The sequence below is a fragment of the Mirounga angustirostris genome, unplaced genomic scaffold (assembly GCF_029215605.1).
Source record: "Mirounga angustirostris isolate CCGP_5_RB_7025 unplaced genomic scaffold, mMirAng1.0.hap1 SCAF_2, whole genome shotgun sequence".
Lineage (NCBI taxonomy): Eukaryota > Metazoa > Chordata > Mammalia > Carnivora > Phocidae > Mirounga > Mirounga angustirostris.
In genome coordinates this window covers 83,682,350-83,701,785 of record NW_026991710.1, presented here as the reverse complement: position 1 = coordinate 83,701,785, position 19,436 = coordinate 83,682,350, and the positions used below count along the sequence as shown (strand labels likewise).

The following is a 19,436-nucleotide window of genomic DNA, read 5'->3' as shown; positions in this document are numbered from 1 at the left end:
TTATTTGAGATGAGTTTTAACTCTGAAAACTTTAACTTTCAATTCTGTGATTTATTTATAAAAAGAGTTTTTAAAAAATAATTCTTCATATGAAGTACTAGAAAAATCTTCATTATAATTTTATAACATTTTCCATTTTTCATAATAGTTCATTTGTTTGTAGCTCATCTCTGAAACACTTTTGCTTATCCCTACATCAATATTTTGCACAATTCTGTGTAACTATCACTACTATTTAAATCTATGCTTCCTGGGATGCCTGGGTGGCTCAGTCAGTTAAGCATCTGCCTTCGGCTCAGGTCATGATCCCAGGGTCCTGGGATCGAGCCCCACATCGGGCTCCTTGCTTAGCGGGAAGCTTGCTTCTCCTTCTGCCTGCTGCACTTTCTCTCTGACAAATAAATAAATGAAATCTTAAAAAAATAAATCTATGCTTCCATATATTAATATTTTGTTTTATTATTTTGAACTATTTGTTCCAAACTGGAATCTTTCATTAAAGTGCAACATTGATTTTGGGGGAGATTTTCATTTTCTCATGGAACAGTTCTTAATACATCATTCTCAAGCCAAAGGTAAAATCTGAGATCCTGGGCTATCACTGCAGATGTTTTAAAACTTAAAAAAAAATATTTTCATTCCCACATTCTTTCAGCAGTATAGTCTCATGCCTACTGTGCATTGCCTTTTCTTTGAACAAAACTTATGATTTTGTGTTAAAAATGATTGTATGTACATATTAGGCAAATACTCTCTCAACTTTTAAGTATCTTATATTCTACATATAAGAATTTATCTTTGAAATGAAAAATGCCAAAATGTTAACAGTGATTGCGTCCAGGTATTGTCATTCTGAGTGACATTATTGTGTGTGTGTGCTTCTTTTATTTTTTCCATACTATTCAGATTTTTATAATGAGCATATATTATTTTTATAATTAAAAAGAATAAAACCTTTAAATATTTTATTACTTTAAAATACTCATAATTCAGGGCACCTGGGTGGCTCAGTCGTTAAGCGTCTGCCTTTGGCTCAGGTCATGATCCCAGGGTCCTGGGATCGAGCCCCGCATCGGGCTCCCTGCTCCGCGGGAAGTCTGCTTCTCCCTCTCCCACTCCTCCTGCTTGTGTTCCCTCTCTCGCTGTCTCTCTATCTGTCAGATAAATAAATAAAATCTTTAAAAAAAAATACTCATAATTCAAAGTCAGTGTCATATATTTGTTGAGATTAAAAAAACTATAAAATTAAATATGTGAAATTATATAGTATCCTTAAGGAAAGAAAAAACAACAACACTGTAGAGCTCCTTTTTCCTACCTTCTAAACAGCTTTGAAAGATGAAGAAACATTTGCAGATTAGACATGAACTTTATTTTCTCATATTTTTAAAGAATTTAAATGAGTTAAAAAGAACTTGGCCAGTTGGGTAACAAAATTATTGTGTTTTGTTCTAGTCATTGTGAATAATGGAATAACGATTGAGCAAATCCTTTACTTAAGAAGCTCCAGACTGCTGAAAGGGATGATAGAGCATTTGTTGGGGGGTTGGGTGGCATTCAAACAGGGCTGAAAAATACATGTTCTCTATTACTATAATGTTAGTCAAATTGAATTCTTACTGAGGTACTTGAATAAAAGGAAATGTTGAATAAAAGCTAAGCTTCATATGGGAAGCTATTAAAGAGACTGATGAGCATTACTTACATCCCTATAAATACAGTCTATAGCATTATGATACTATTAACAGTAAAAAAAAATACCGACAGAGGATAAACTTAAGAGAAGGACTTCTGTTGATTTCCATCTGCCCAAACATTCCCGTTACAATTCAAAAGGAAATCCTAATTGCCTAGTAAAGAGTACAACCATAAAAAGTTAATGGATATAGTTCCTAGGAAGACTGCAATTCCAACTCTGCTATTATGCAATTGTAAGTGGTAATTTAAAATTTTTTAGCTCTCTCAGTATATAGGAGTATTAAAACACTAGTAAAAGTAATTTGAAATCTCTCATGCAAACTTAAGGAGAAAAATACACATCTTCAATATATGAGTGCAAGTGAATTCCCATTTGGTGATATCATAAAATGTCTGACTTTTTAAATCTTTTTTTAATACACAACATAATTTAAAACTGCATATTGTGTTTCTCAGTGATGAATTAAAAGTTAAAATATAAGGACCTCTCACTTTATTTCCTATGTGAGATATAAAATTATGGGAAATCGGTGTTAGATACATTGTTTTGTTTCAAGCTGTTAGTTAATCTGATATGATTCTAAATTTGATCTTCTACTATAAACCTAAGTGTGGATGGGAAAATGTTACTGATGTTAAAAAAATAAAACTTAAAGTGTCTGCCTAGGAAAATAATTACCGAGACTCACAAATGGTTAGTTACCAGCTAGAATAAGGCATGTTTAAGTAAAACATAGTTCATATGTAAAATTTCCCTCCAATGGCTCAATCTTCACTTGAGAGTGAAGTTCTATAGGCATCAGATTACAATTTCATAGGTTTCAAGATGTTGACTATCTTGACACACATTTCAAAGCTAGAGATATATTTTCTGCAATAAAAAATGGCAATCTTTTGCTTTTCTTTTCTATACATAGTGTATTCCCTTTAACACAGGAGTTAATATTCAGAGAAGCCTCAGATTGGTGCTGTTAATGCAGCAGATGAGCATGTTCATGTGTACTGAAACATGAAAAGGACAAGCTTTCAGCAAAAATGAAGAGAGTGGTATATTTGGAGTAGCAAGGAATGACACAAACTAGGTAGTATGTAGTTAATAGCATAATGACTCTGAGTAATATGAAACAGTACACCTTAGTTTTGATTCAACAAAGGGAGGTGGTAGAAATCTGGAATAGAGGGCAATATGTTTATATAATATGAATGTGATGAAAAGCTACCCAGCATAGTGTTTAAAATGCCATTGCTGGGGGGCCTGGGTGGTACAGTTGGTTAAGTGTCTCACTCTTGGTTTGGGCTCAGGTCCTGATCTCACAGGCATGCGACTGAGCCCTGCATCTGGCTCCACACTAAGCGCAGAGTCTACTTGAGATTCTCTCTCCCTCTTCCTCTGCCCCTCCCCCTTGTGCTCTCTCTTTCTAAAATAAATAAATAAATCTTTTAAAAGGCCATTGCCAAGACAACTGAAAATATTCTGACCAAATGCCTTTCTTTTATGTGCAATAAATAACTTGCAATTACATCTGGTGTCTGAGACTTAATAAGCTTCTGTTAACAATTTTGGTATTTGAATTTCATTCTTCAACATATATAATAATGACCAAAAAATGACATTAGGACACAAAGTAAAATAAAATAAAGAAAAATAAGATTCAAAAAGATAAATTGATTAAAATAAAAAAAGACAAACTTTAAAAAGAATTTGAAAATGTGTCATAAAGTGAGGAGAACATTTTGAACCCTAAGTTTCTGCAGCCTCAGAAATAATTTGAGCTACTATATTAAATCATCTAAGCCAGAGAAGCTTACTGGGACAAAATAAAACCCTGTGTAGAGCATCACATACTTGAATTCACATTTATAATTCAGATTTTTGAGTAATATACTTTTCAAACAATCCATCATTTTAATTGGAATTCTGAAGTTATAATGAACTATTAGTTTCTTAGAGAAAGAAAAAAAAGCAGATATTCAATCCTTGAATCAAAAAGTTGGCAGCTAATAATTTCTCAAACCTTAATACATTCTAGAAGTACAAAAACAGTTCTACCAGCCTTTGTCCTAAATATACTAAGTTATCATTATGAATTTACTGTTAGAATGGATGAATTATTGTCTAAATTAGTGAAAATCGATGTATGTGTCTTAAATCATGGGGCGCCTGGGTGGCTCAGATGGTTAAGCATCTGCCTTCGGCTCAGGTCATGATCCCAGGGTCCTGGGATCGAGCCCCGCATCGGGCTCCCTGCTCAGCGGGAAGCCTGCTTCTCTCCCTCCCTCTGCTTTTCCCCCTGCTCATACTCTCTCTCTCTCTGTATCTCTGTGTCTCGAATGAATAAACCTTTAAAAGAAATTAAAATATTTGCTTATGGGCAAGCTTGCTGCTGCTCTAAGGCACCTTGACTTTATTCTGTTGGTGATGTAGAATCCCGTAATTGAGTCTGTGTTTCAGAAAGAGAGGAAAGGAGCCACCAGCATCAGGCTGGAAAAATAAAGATGATGATACAGGTCAATGGGGATGGAGAATGGGAAAGCAGAGACATTTTTCTAAGGCAGTGAAATTAGCTGAATGTGGGAGACAGGGTTCTGTGATAGTACTGGGGTGACTGGGCAGTAGTAATGCCTTTAGAATATGGAACACGTGAATAGGGATTTTTTTTTTTTTTATGGAGGGAGGGTAGAAGAAATAATGATTTTAGCAAATCTGAAGGTGGGACATAAATAAACAACGTGAAGTTTAGGGGAAAAGTGCAGAGTAGAACAGTGATTCAAGGAGTCCCTGAAGCCAAAACAATTTCCGTGAGAATACTAAGATGTCATTTGCCTATGATGGCACAAAAGCAATGGAGAGTAAACCAACTGTCACCTAAGCGTTAAGGATAAAGGCAGTGGCGCCCAACTGTGGTATTAACCACTGGGCGCTCCTGATTAAGATACATATTTATTTTGTATAAGAAGAAAAAACCAGTAAGATACCACTCTACAACCATTTAAATGACTGAAATTAAAAACTGACCAAGTGTTGACAAGGGTGTTGAGCAACTGGAACTCTTAACATGGCTGGTGAGAATGCAAAATGATAAAACTACTTTGGAACACAGGTTTGTAGTTCATGCTCCACTAGTAATGTGAAGCATCTTTTCATGTGCTTTCTTGTGATCTGGATATCCTTTTTTTTTTTTTTTTAAGTATCTTTTGCCCTACTTTTTTCATTGGATGTTTATTCTTTTTATTATTGTGTTTTCAGAGTTCTTGCTATATTCTGGATACAAGTCCTTTTAGATTGATTTTTCTACTGATTATCGGAAAATTGTCCTGCTTCTTTGCCAGCTGGATAATTTTTGATCTGCTGGTGGACATTATGAACTTTATCTTCTTGGGTGCTATGTTCCTACAGATATTCCTGAGCTTTGCCCTGGGATGTAGTTATGTCACTTGAAAACACTTTGATATTTTTAAGGCCTGATTTTCAATTTTGTGAGAGGCGGCCAGAAGAGCCTTTAATCTATGGCTAATTTTGCCTCCCCTACCCAGGCAATACCCTTCTAAATATCCTACCCAATGTTTCTTGGATTATAAGGTTTTTCCACTCTTGCTTGTGGCAACAAAACTCTTTCCAGCTCTGAGTGAGCTCCTGAGATGTTCCTCTCCCTCAGGATGTTTCTTCCAGAGGCCTTGAGGAGTTTCCTGGCATGCATGTCCTGATGCGTATTCAGCTGAGGATTCGAGGGGAATCCACTGCACCTCTCCACAGCTCCCTCTATGAGCAGCTTTCACTGCTCCAGAACTCTGCCTGCTAACTTGAGATGCCACAGTCCGCCTGCACCCTTGTACTCCCACCTCCATCTCTGAACTCTGGGACACCACTGACTGCATCTGGGTTACTCCTTCCTGTGTTGTGGCCTAGAATCTCTCTTCAGGTAGTAAGTGGGGCAAGTATATTTTTGTTTTTGAAAAATAGCCCTTTTACATAGAAATATGTTATTTATGTTCACATGTAATGAGCTTATTACTTTTAAATGAATTAATTTTTAAAATTCTACATTTTAATTTTTGACACAGTAAAAATCAAGAGATTTAACGGACATAAACAAAAGCTCTTTGGGGTTCTCAAAAAATTTTAAGGATGTAAAATTGTTTTGAGAGCAAAAAGTTTAAGAATCGCTAGCCTAGAATTACAGACATGAAAGTTTTCAGCTAAGACAAAATGTTTTAAACTACATTTAGGGAGAGTTAGTCGGAATAAAAGGGCCAAGGACAGAAATCTGAAAGAGATCCTCACCTTCCTGTGATTGCTCAACCTCTAGGCATCCAATCTGTCCTTACAACTTGTTTATTTGATCCTTGAAACATCTTTTCAATTTGTTCTCTATAATCCATCCCCCTGTTAATTCCTTAATTCAGGCTCTCATTACTTCTCTTCTGTATCATTGCAGCGTCTTCCTTGCCCAGTCATTATAGCCATTATCTGTCAGAGAAATCCTTCTAAAACCCTTGACTAGTTATATCTTATCCACTTTTAGATGGCTTTGAAACCAGTGCCTTGAAGTTAAAATTCAAACTCCTCAGGAGCATGAAAAAGCCCTTCAGACTGCATAGCTCAGGCTGGCTCTCCAGTCTCTTTATACAAGAACACCTACATGTGAATTGTCATTTAAAGCTACGTATGTTTTCTCAGTGAAACAGATTTGCCTTAGTGTCAGAGTATTTGTCCATGTTGTCGTATACTCCCCAAACCAAAGAGTTTAAATAAATAAAAAAAGTGAGCCTTCCTAGAGTCATTTTTTATCACCCTATATTTATGAGTGACAGCCATTGCTATAAATAGGTGGCTAGACAACAATTACTCAAAGGTTTTCTTTCTAATACAGTAAACAATCGTTCAAGAGTAGAACTGACTAGAAATTATTTGAATGCGATGTTTACATGGCTGAAAAACAGTCACCCTAGGGTAAAGTTTACACTTTCTGATCACTGCAATTGACTGGAGATTTAAAGAAAGTTGTAATGGACTGAAGTAATGAACTTCATTGTTACTATTCATGTACTCTAGTTACAGGCTAAGAGTTTATGAATTCATCTACAACATTTCTTTTTAGCTATACCTTAGTTTCATCATACGGCCTCTCCTGCACCAACTCCCTCATACCTCCCTAAACTGGCGGACAGTGTATTCAAAAGAATACTCGGTAAAGCTAAAAGTAGATTTTATGCCACATTTCCCTAAGCACGTTTGACCAAATGCCAGCACAAAGAAAATGCATGATTACTAGAGATTCTCTCCACTACAGAACACCATCGTTCATACAATAAGCTCCCCCAAAAGGTATCCCTACAGTAGAAATTTGCAAAAAAAACCACCCCATAATACAAATGTTTCCATTTAATTACTACGCCATACCACACTTATTTCTAATTTACTGTTATTCTATATTAGTAAGTTTTCTTCACTATTAGGTCCACTATGAAAAAACTAGTATTTTCTTTGATATGAATCTGAACTCAACCTAATGCATGTGTCATGAATGCCAACAAAACATGAATATTAATTAAATCACATCTTTCCGACAATGACATGGGCCTACTTAGATCTTTTATGACTGATAGATGATGGGAAAAGTAGAACACAGTTATTATTTATTACGATATATTTTTTTTCTTTTCAGTTAAAGAACCCTGGTTGGCTTATTTTGAAATATTGATTAAATCTCACTGTTTCTAAGAAAGCCCTTCCTCATATATGTCTATTTTTTTCATATGTGTTTAAACATAGCTTCTTATTTCATTGGAATTTTTAAAAAGAATTTTTATTTGCAGCATTTTAGAATCACTTAAAAACATTTTTTCCTCTCAAACTGGAATATCTAAAAATTTTGCACTAACAAAAAAAAATTTGCAGTAACAATCTACTGAGGCTTTATGGATTTTTATTTCATGGGTGGATTGTGACAATGAAAATAAAACTTCAAGAGAAAAAACAAAGAGAAAAGGCAGTTTTAGTTTTAGTTATTTGGTTCAAAGGCTCCTGGAGGCCATTTCTCAAGATGCTTGCCAGAGACCTTAATTAGCTGAAATTTCTAATTGTTCACAGTCCTTCTTATACTTGTAAGATAATAATTCTTTTTACAATTTACAATCTGTATTTCTAGTAACCTGTTTACAGAAATATAAATAGAGTAGAGATTCAGAAGTATCCATCCCTGTGTATCAAACCTGAAATATTCCAAATAATATTTAGAGCAACAATAATATTAATAACAACATTCATTCATGAATAACTGAAGATGAAATAAGAAAACTTCTCAGAGACCAAACAATAAATAGGCACAAAGTCATGGTGTTAAGGGAATACATTGGAACCCATTTTTGCTCTGAGTTTCCTGCTGATCCCTAGTAGTGCTGGGTTTTAAGGAGCTCCATACTCATTGAAAGGGAGGAAAGTCCAGGCATGAGCAAAATGAGAGATCAGACAAGAAATCTTTTTATAAACTAGGGCACCAAAACCTGCAAAAAGAAATTTTCTTTCTCAGCCTTGGCTCAGGGTGGAATTAAAATGCAGAAAGACTGCTTCTTAAGATTTCCCAAACTATAAGCATTCACATGGGTTTAGGATCTGGATAGATTCTACCTAAAAAACTGCCAAGAAAGCAGCAAGCCAAAAATTTAGTTTAAAGTGGTCCCAGGTGGAAATTCGAGTTCCTGGCAGAAACAGACCTAAATCTTTTCTTTAGCAAAATACATTAAAATCAGACCTCAAAGGATTTCCATAGATAAAGTTCCATGTTACATCAATTACAAAGAAAAAAAATTACTTAAATAGCAGAAAGTCTTAGAGAACCAGGCCAGCAATCCACATATTACTATTTCCAGGAAAAGAATATAAATAAGTGTTAATATAATGAAAGAAATAAAAGAAAATGAGGCTGTGAAGAAATCCAAGATTATTAAGATGGGCCAGGCTTTGATAAAACACCCAAATGGAACTCTTAGAGATAAAATGTGTAATGGCAGGTAATAACTGAACTTAGAAACTCAATGAAATTTTCAAAGGCAGAAGAGAAATGGCTGAAACATCTCTTACCTAAAAGATAAATCTGAAAAAAATTAAGTAAAATGAAGCAACAGGGACAAAGGGAAGGCAAATGTGGAAGGGTGGTTAAGAGACATACAGGGAGAATGAGAAGGCTGCGCATGTGCTTAATCAGGGTTCCAGGAGAGAATGAAAGAATGGAGAAGAGGGAAGATTTTAGAAGTTGGAATGGCTGAACATTTTTCAGATTATGGAAAGACATGGAATCTCAGATCTCAAATAATTATATGCAGGATAAATACAAATATTAAGTATCTAGGACACATCATTATAAACTGAAGAAACCCAGATACGATGAGAGGACCTTAATAGTTGATCATGAAAAAAATAGATTGCCTACAGAAGGATAGATGCCAGATAACCAACTTCTCAGCAGCAACATGGATGTGAGAAGACAAGAATAATATTTTCAAGAACTGAGAGAAAACAACTCCTATATCTAGTGAGGTTATCTTCAATAACAATGCAAATAATGATATTTTTGGTGCAAATTGAAGTGGACATTTATTTATTTATTTATTTTTATTTATTACCACAACAGCTCACCAAAGAAAATCTTAAAAGATATACTTCATGGGGGGAAAAAATGACCTCAGGAAGAGAGTTTGAGATGCAAGAAAGAACAACATACAAAGAAAACTGTAAATATATGGTTTAAGTTGAACAAATATTGATTCTATAAGTATAAAAAATGTGGAAAAAACTAAGAATTATTATCCTATATAATTGGAAAAGAGATGATTAGAGTTAAAGCATTATAAAAGACCTTTTTATTTTTCAGTATGAAGGAAATATAATAACTAAAGATAGTTAATAATTAAAGGCAATTTTTAATAATAATTTAATTGCCACTTTAAGTGTACATCCTGAAATTTCTAGAGTATCACTAAAAGAATAAAGTAGCACACCAATGGAATGAGGAGGGACTCAAGCTAAAAGGAGGCAAAAAAAGATTAAAGAAAAGAGAAACATGAAAAAATAGAACAAATAAGAAACAGTAAATGACAATTAAATCCATATATGTCAGGTTTCATAATCAATGTACATTGATTAAATTATACATTAAAAATTAAGATACTGAGACTGAATTTTAAAAATCCAGCTATATACCATTTATAAAACATACGCCTAATCGATAAAGACAGAGCAAAGATACAAAGACAACTCAAAATAGAAGAATGTAAAGACATATCATATAAAAAACAAGCTTGATCCAATGGCCATAAATCAGTGCATATCAAATATGGAGATAAGTGTTCTCTTCAAGTACATGTAGAATATTTTAAAAATCAGTCAGATACTAGGCCATAAATAGAACTGAATAAATTTCAAACTACCTGACTAATATAGACTGCAATCTCTGACCATACAATAAAATCTAGAAATCAATAGCAAAAAGATAAATTAAAGCCCATACTTCTGCTTATTTATAACACTTCTAAAGAAATCAAAATAGAGGGCGCCTGGGTGGCTCAGTTGGTTAAGCGACTGCCTTCGGCTCAGGTCATGATCCTGGAGTCCCTGGATCGAGTCCCGCATCAGGCTCCCTGCTCGGCAGGGAGTCTGCTTCTCCCTCTGACTCTCCTCCCTCTCATGCTCTCTGTCTCTCATTCTCTCTCTCTCAAATAAATAAATAAAATCTTTAAAAAATAAAAAAAAAGAAATCAAAATAGAATTAGAAAATAGGTGGAACTAAATAATATTGAAAAGAATTTTAAGAACCTGTTGGATATAGATGAAGTATTTAGAGAGAAATTATAGCCTTAAATGTTTATTGTAAAAAGGGAAAAAAGAAAGGTTACATGTCCATGAGCTAAGCATTTAAAAAATTAAAAAGAAAAACAGAAGGAAACAAATATTAAATGGAACAAGAAAATAAAAAAATAGAAGAATATACAATAGAAAATAATTTTATAATTTAAAGGTTTTCTTTTGAAAGGACAAATGACATTGAAAAACTGAGAAGCTAAATTGATATTTAAAAAAGGAGACATAACTAAATGATCTTAGAAATAAAAAAGCATGCAATTTCATATAGAGTAGATATAAAAAATAAAGGAATGTTATAAACAACTTCATATGGAGAAATTTGAAAACAAGTGAAATCAGCAAATTCTTAAACAACAAAAATGACTCAAAGAGAAAATCTGAATGGTTCCAAAACTCTTAAATATTTGGTTGAAACATTCAAAGAACAGGTAATTCACAATGGAAAACAATCTGTAGGCCAACTTCATAATGCATACAAAATTAATTCCAGATGGATGTTATACTTTAATGAGAAAGTCAAAAGTTTCAAATTTTTAGAAGATATTTGTATGACCGAAGAGAGGCAAAGATTTCTTAGACAGGATATGATAAATAGAAAGCTTAAAAAATTATTGACACGCTTAACTATATTAAGAGCATATTTATCAAAACTGTTAAAAACTAAATTGAAGACTGAAGCCCTAAACTCAAACTTTGAGAAGATATCCGTAAAATATATAAAAAATATTTTTTAAAGTGCCCTATAAATCATTTTTACAAAGACCAAAAAAGGTGGGTAAAAGACACAAGGAAGCACCTCATAAAACAAAATTAGAGACTGAATATATGAAATATATAAATATGTAAATATAAGAGAAAATGTCCATTAGTAATCAAGAAAGTATAAATTAAATCTATAATAAAATATACTTTCACAGCCACTAAACTGCAAAAACTAAAAATTCAGAATGTACCAAGTATTAGAAAGAATGGGAAGCACTGGAGACTCTTACATTTCTACCAAGTAAACTGGCACAACAGCGCTGGAAAGACAATTTACGTTAACTATTATATGCACATATCCTGTGACCCAACTATTCTCTTCCTGGACACATGCCCCAAAACTAACACTTGTGCACCGGGATTGTAATTGCATTGATTAAAGAAAACCAAAACCAAAAAGCTCTGTAAGTAGTTATAATTTATGTGAATAATAAAGTTGAAAGATAAATTGTGGTACATTCCAATTATGGGGCAATGAAAATAATTGAACTACATATACATCAACATAGATAGGTCTCAAAAACACAACACTGAATCAGAAAAGAGTTAATACGTTTCCATTAATATAAAGTAAAAAACCCAAGCAATCCAGATATTTTACAGATATATACACATGAAGTAAAACTATAAAAAGAAATTGCAGAATGGTGGTTATCTAAGAAAATGGGAAAGGGAAAGATGATGGGGGGAGAGATTCCCAGGGAGTTCAAGGGAATTAGTAATGTTCTGTATCTTAAGGTGAAGGTGAGCCTGCAGGTGTGTGATTTTTAAATTTCTCTACAAAATGCTTATACACATATACTCTGCTATGTATGCATAATGTATTTCACATTAGAGTACAAGAATAAAATTTCAAAAATAACTTTTTCATACCAGTAAAAATGATCAGGAGTCATGTTTCAAAATAATCATTACTTTCTAAAGTAATGAGGTAAGTTATAATTGCATACACACTTACAAAATCAACATAAATGAGTTCCTTTTCTAAAAGAAAATTTAGAAATTTTCAATCAAAGGAGAGATACTGATTTAAAATGCATAATTCCACCATTTCTATTCTTTGAGCAATGCTTTATTATCCACCAACAAAGATTATATTCATGAGAAATTTGGTCCAGATCAGTGGTTCTTAAACTTCAGGGTGTACAAGCCACAAGGGGAACTTATTTAATGTTTATTCCCAAGACCTCTGCTCTCTGCTTTTACAACTCACTCCAAGAGCTGTAATTCAGTAGGACTAGGGTGGTGCCAGGTATCTGAAATTTTGGCAAGCCCTCTCCCCACTCCTTGCATAACCTGACTGAGATGAATAGAGACTCACAAAGTGAATCATGATTTGTGTTTATTCTTCTTGCTATTATATAAAGATGGAACAATATAGGAAGGCTCCCTTTACTTCATGAAACAATACAGTAAGATTTCCATTATTTCATAAAACCAGTAAATTTAATTTACTATTTGTAAGTTCCCTTTACTCTTTTTTTTTTTTTTTAATTTTTTGAGAGGGAGAGGGGGTTAAGGGCAGAAGAAGAGGGAGAGAAAGAATCTCAAGCAGTCTCCATGCCCAACGCAGAGCCCAATGTGGGGCTCATTCTCACAACTCTGAGATCATGACCTGAGCCAAAATCAAGAGTCAGACACTTAACCAACCAAGTCACCAAAGCGCCCCAAGTTCCCTTTACTCTTAAAAATATTTAAACTTTGAAAATTACAAACATTTAATAAAAGAGGAGTGGTTCTATTTCATTCATCTTATTAGAGAAAGCCCAGACCCATCAAATTATGAAAATGAACTAGAACCACTACAAAATGGAATTTCTGCTTGCTTTTAACATGTATATACTTTTCTCCATATTTACCACATCTAGCTAGTGAGAAAAACAAACCCAATTATCTATCTATCCCCTCCCACTCTCTCCCTCCCTTCCTTCCTTTCTCTCATTTTATGTATAGAAAGAAAAGTAATAAAACCAACTTATATTTATTGAGCACTGATTCTTTGGCAGAAACTCTTTAAAGCTCTTTATATGTACAAGGAATTTAATCAGCATAATAATATCAGGTGAAAAGTATTATTACTTAAGTCACCTCTCTGCTACCCCTACTATTCTGAGGCAACTAGTAGGGTTTCCGTGTGAAATTATATTTATTTAAAATTTGCTTAATGAATAAAATAAATTGATCTTTTAAACATTCAGCTTATACAGGAAATTTCAAGGAGAAACTCATTGTAAGTTAAAGGTTCCTAATCATCATCTAATGTTTTCGAACCACTCAGTTTTTCTAAGAAGAAAACACAATATACAACAAACCAGAGTAGAAGACCTAAGATATGGTACTTGACATAAGGGCTAAATATTACATAGAAAAAAAGATTGACTTCTCATGCCTCATGCCAGATGATTCCCCCTTCCCAACAGTAAGAATGCCAGGAGAAAGCTGTATCATTACGTATGAAATAAACATTTAGAGGCTCCGTGGATGCCAATCACAGGGTATTTAGGTCTAACTTCACAACGTATGCACCATGTCCTCAGAAAAGCATTATTTCTCAAAGCTACACAACTATCAACCCCTAGCACAAGAATGAGCTTACTTTGCTTTTTGTTCATCTCTTAGAACTACACATATGCATAGTAGATAACTCAGGACATTTAGCCAATTATCATAGTAGATAACTCAGGATATTTAGCCAATTATCATAGTAGATAACTCAGGATATTTAGCCAATTATCATACATATCATACACCAATTATCATACATACAATTATCGTATCATCTCTTAGAACTACATATATGCATAGTAGATAACTCAGGATATTTAGCCAATTATCATACATATCATACACCAATTATCATACATACAATTATATCATCTCTTAGAACTGCATATATGCATAGTAGATAACTCAGGATATTTAGCCAATACACACATAGACATACCTAGACACATATGTCCGTGTAAACAGATGCATATGACTATCTATATATGTGTGTGTCTATATATCTGTATGTATGTGTGTGTGTATATATATATATATATATATATGCCATTTGACATCCGGCCACATTACCCCTAAATATTTCAATATATACTTCCAGAAAAACAGGATACTCTTTTACATAACCACAATATAATTTCAAAATCTGAGAACAGAACATCATACAACACTACTAACTAATATATAGTTGATAATCACATTTCATCAATTATCCCATATTTCCTAGTCCAGCATCCAATTCAAGATTATTCATTGTATGTAGCTTTCATAAAACTTTAGATTCCTTTAATCTGGAACAATAACTCATCCTTTCTTTTAGCTTCTTGACCTTAACATTTTTGAAGAGTACAACAAATTCTTTTGTGGAATCTCTTTTAGTTTGGGTTTGTCTGATATTTTCATCATGATTAGATTCAGGTTATGTATTCTTGGCAAGAATACTGCAGTAAACCTTTTCATAATTATCAAAAGGAAAAGCCCACTGCACCAATAAACATTTATAAACCTGCACTTAAAAAGCACAATTTGTACTCTTCTGTTGTTTTTTTGATATTTAGAATGATGAAATGTTTTAAAAAGAAACTTACCAGCATTACATTCTTAAATTGAAATAGGGAGAAGAAAAGAAATTGTCAAAAATAATTACAAAGAATTGAGAGTCCTAAGTAAAAAGTAACATTTTAATAGAATTAGTGATGAGGAAAGTATTTTTCAAGCAGAAAGGATCTGAGATGAACTCATTGATCAAGCAGCTATTCACAGCTGACCTTGAAGGATGGCTGGAATTTCAACTGAAAATATGCGAAGGGTATTCCAGGTAAAGAAGGCAGGCTGATAACAATGGTACAGAGGCAGGAATGGGTGACTGTGTTTGTTCAATGGGAGGTGGTATAATTGCCCTGGTGTACAGCATGTGCCTACACTAACGGTAACGACAGAGATGGCCCAACCCTCTATGCTGGAGCCATACCCCCGGGAAGCTGAAAGCCCACACAGTAAGGATGGACTGCATTTGAAAGGTCATGTGACCTCACTGACCAGCAAACCAGAGCTCTTGCAGCAATACCTCGCTCAAATGGGAGGAAAGAAAAACAAATGCTTCTGCACAGTTTGTTTCTGTTGTGTTGTTGTTTTTCTAGTAACTCCACTGTTAACATTGCTATTCTTTTTAAAAAAAAATATATATTTATTTATTTATTTATTATTTATTTATTTAGAGAGTTAGTGAGTGATTGCAAGCAGGGGGAGGGGCAGAGGGAGAGAATCTCAAGCAGCACAGAGTCTGACCTGGGGCTCGATCTCACGACCCTGAGATCATGACTTGAGCAGAAATCAAGAGTTGGACACTTAACCAACTGAGCCACCCAGGCGTCCCTAACACTCCTACTCTTAATTTAGGCTTCTTCTTTAGGTTTAATGAAGCTAAAAATCAGAATCCTTGGTTTGGTAACATTGTAACAAAATTAAAATGTTAAAGTTCTTCATGAAAGAGTTAGCAGCTTTCCCACCGCCATTACATCTACCATTTGACAATGAAGAAAGTAAGATAAATATGAAATATTGGAATATAAAATTATTAGGCAGGAAGGTAGGCACCAGCAACAGGAGGATGGGCCTTACACATCATGATGGAGAGCCCCCACCGAGGACTGCCTAGGCACCACCCCACTGCACCCATCTAGCCGTCAGCATCCCCTCAGAGGAAAAGAGGAAGAGTTAAGTTTGTTGTGCTTATTACAAGCAGTCCTTATTTGAGCTGTCTCTAGAATAGAAATAATGTTGCAGCTTCTCACCCCATGCAGGCATTTTGAATACCTCCTGGGAAAGGACATGTATAGCTGGCTAATTATATAATCCAGAGCTGTCTCTCAAATGTTGTGATGCAAAGACCTACCCAAAAGAAAAAATTAATATAAGCCCACACCCCAGAGTTTCTGGGCCCTTGTCTCTCTTGACTGGCCCGCTCCTCCCTTGAAGTGCACTCTAATAAAACTGCTTGGTTTTACTTTTGTTTCGTTGTCCTGTAATTCTTTACTGTGGCAGCACAAAGAACCCAGGCTTTTTTCCTTTTCCATCTCACCCTCAGTAATGACATGAATAGGAAATGAGAATATTATATTTTCACATACATGAAAATATGATAAAATAAAGGATGGAGAGCACTGACCCAACTGTTAGAACAAACCTCCGTGCAAGAGTCCAAAGGCAAAAGATGTTACAATATAAAACAAAGAGCAAGGGAGGAAAGAGACCAATAAATGTGCCATGATCAGGAAACTACTCATCATTTTTTTAGGGGTAAGATTTATAAACAAAGTACACAATGGTAACACTCAAAAATGTTAGTTTATTTTATGTAAATTTGAGATTAGATCATTTATATTCTATATAAACAATGCTATACTGAAACCTATATATGTAGAAAGACTAGATGGAGAAAATGAGGTAAAGATCCAAAAATAAAAAAAGAAATAGAGGACCAAAAAAGGAAGAAATATGGTCAAAGTGGCTGTACCACACACAGAAATGTGGAAAACACAGATGGGTTTGTATTACTTTCAATTTGGGAATTTAGAAAACAGGAAATTTAACTTTCTTAATTCCTTAAAAGGAAAAAAAAATACTCAGATTAACCATGAATGTATCTTTTTTCATCTTTTTTTTAATATTAAAAACTTCTCCGGAACCTTGATTAATTATAAAATATCTTTCTCTTTCATTAAGTTTTACAAAAATCTCCTCTGGTTTTTCCTTCTTACATGACTATATTAGAACATTTAATTATTTCCATGATTTTCTGACATTTTTATTATTCTCTTTATCATGTTTCTGAATAGTAAGTTTCCTTTTCCTTTGTATAATTTCTCTGTGGGATAGAGAGGAGGTAAGAAAAGGGGCAATAAAAATTGAATTCCACACCTTTTATGCTATTTGAAAACCAGACTTTATGTATTCAACACCAATAGTAGTATGAAACAAAATATTTTAGCAGATCACTTAAACTATTTATTAAAACATTTATTATTGCATAAATGACAGCATTTAACACCAATCTTGTCAAGGGACACAACCTACACATAAAAGTTCTTTTATGCATGGTTTGCAGATTGTTTATAGATCTACATTCCAGTTGCATGCTTGCTGTTCAAACAAATTTATCATCTTGGAATGTATTTTCCCATACAACTTTGTTATATTTCCCACTTGGCAGGTGCATCTAAGTTACTTTAAGAAATTAGAGTCTAGGGCGCCTGGGTGGCTTAGTTGGTTAAGCGACTGCCTTCAGCTCAGGTCATGATCCCAGGGTCCTGGGATCGAGTCCCCCATCGGGCTCCCTGCTCGGCAGGAAGCCTGCTTCTCCCTCTCCCACTCCCCCTGCTTGTGTTCCCTCTCTCGCTGTGTCTCTCTCTGTCAAATAAATAAATAAAATCTTTAAAAAAAAAAAAGAAATCAGAGTCTAAAACTTGAATGTGGGAAGATGAGAGTTGACACTGTCTTCAAAGTCAGTTCTGTGTTGTCCAAAAAGTATAAGCTTTTCTCCTATCAAATATCAATAGAAATATAATTTGAAGATATAGCAGAACACCACTGACATAATCACCCCAAGGTACTCATCATAAAACAAAATAAGTAAAACATCAGAAAGATATTCCTCAATATTTTTACCTACCAGTGATATCATAATTTAAGTGGTCAAAACAAACTTGAGTTCTTCAAGGAAATAGAAATGATGGGTATGGACAATCACTCAAAATTCTGCCACCAATTTTTAGTGCTCCTATGTCTCAGGGGAGGAAATTAGCATAAAATCACATGCACTTTATGTACATCAATGGAATTTTTGCTATAATTTCCAACTGTAACATTTTCCCTTTTCAACCAAAAAACCCCAAAAACCTATAATGTACATGAGGAGGACTAAAAAACCCACAGATTGTAAGAAACTTGGGGACTGCCAATTTGAAAATTATAGTGCAGAGTAAATATTTCCCGTTTTATTCCTGGAAATCATTCCGAAGCATAGAGAATGAAAAACAGTTATGCAAGTTCCCCATGTATTGAAAACAGGAAACACTGAAATCCTAGATCTTCAGATCAATGGAATGTTTCCAAAATCAGTGATGACTGAGCAAAAGGGTGTGCAGGAAGAAAAAGAGAAAAGAAACCTTGAAGAAATAATCCAGAAGTGGCAGATTTCAAAAAAGAGCTAACAAACCTACCTTCCTTAAGTCCAGGAGCCATGCTTTTTTATGTTGTAGATATAATACAGCAGTTTCAGGTAGAAACATCTGTAGATGGTTTCAGAAAGCAGAGAAAGTGAGGCTAAATAAGAAACTATACAGAAAAGACCAATTTGTAGAAAGCAGTCTCTATCTGTGGAAACAGAGAAGTCTTTCATTGTATGTGAGAGGAATAGAACAAAACAAACAACAAAACCCACATTGCCTATCTCCTTTGACTAGACCAAGAAAAACTCAGTTCTGTGATAGAAAAGAAAAACTGGACCAGCACTGGGTCTATATGAAGATACTACAGGAGCAGGAGAAAAAGATGGCAGAGGAGAGGAGCAGAAGACCAATGGCATACAGGGAAACACACACTAAAAACATTACCATTAAAGAAGCGGAAAATTGTGGCCAAATATTTCACCATGAACTTTTCAAATGTAATGAATAGCAACCACCTTTTTGAAGCAACTATATAATACAAAACTGCAAGGGGTCAAGGCAAGGTTAGCAGTACAAGAACAAGACATGAATTGTAAGCTTCCAGTACTCACCCAAATGGCATAATGGAAAAAAATAAAAGCACAATAAAAGTGAAGGAGAAATTGGAAGTAATATAGGGGAAGAGAGAGTACTGAAAGAGTAAGAAAGTAGCTAGGATTGAAGTGATAGACACAAACTGAATAAATATATATTCATAATGAATGTAAAAGAATTAGAGAGAAATTATAGAGTGTAGCACAGACAAAATAAATCCAACATACATATAAAAAGAATCCCTGAGAAATAAAATAACAATAAAATTGTGCAAATATTTAAAGACACATCAAGAACACTTGAATCTATCTTGGGGGAAAGAAGAAAACAAAACAAAACAAAAACAAAAA

General features: G+C 34.2%; 1 protein-coding gene across 8 annotated transcripts in view; it reads right to left on the bottom strand.

The window, feature by feature from the left end:
* BANK1 (B cell scaffold protein with ankyrin repeats 1) overlaps window positions 1-19,436 on the bottom strand; it is a 325,956-nt gene that overhangs the window by 265,131 nt on the left and 41,389 nt on the right. The window lies entirely within an intron of this gene.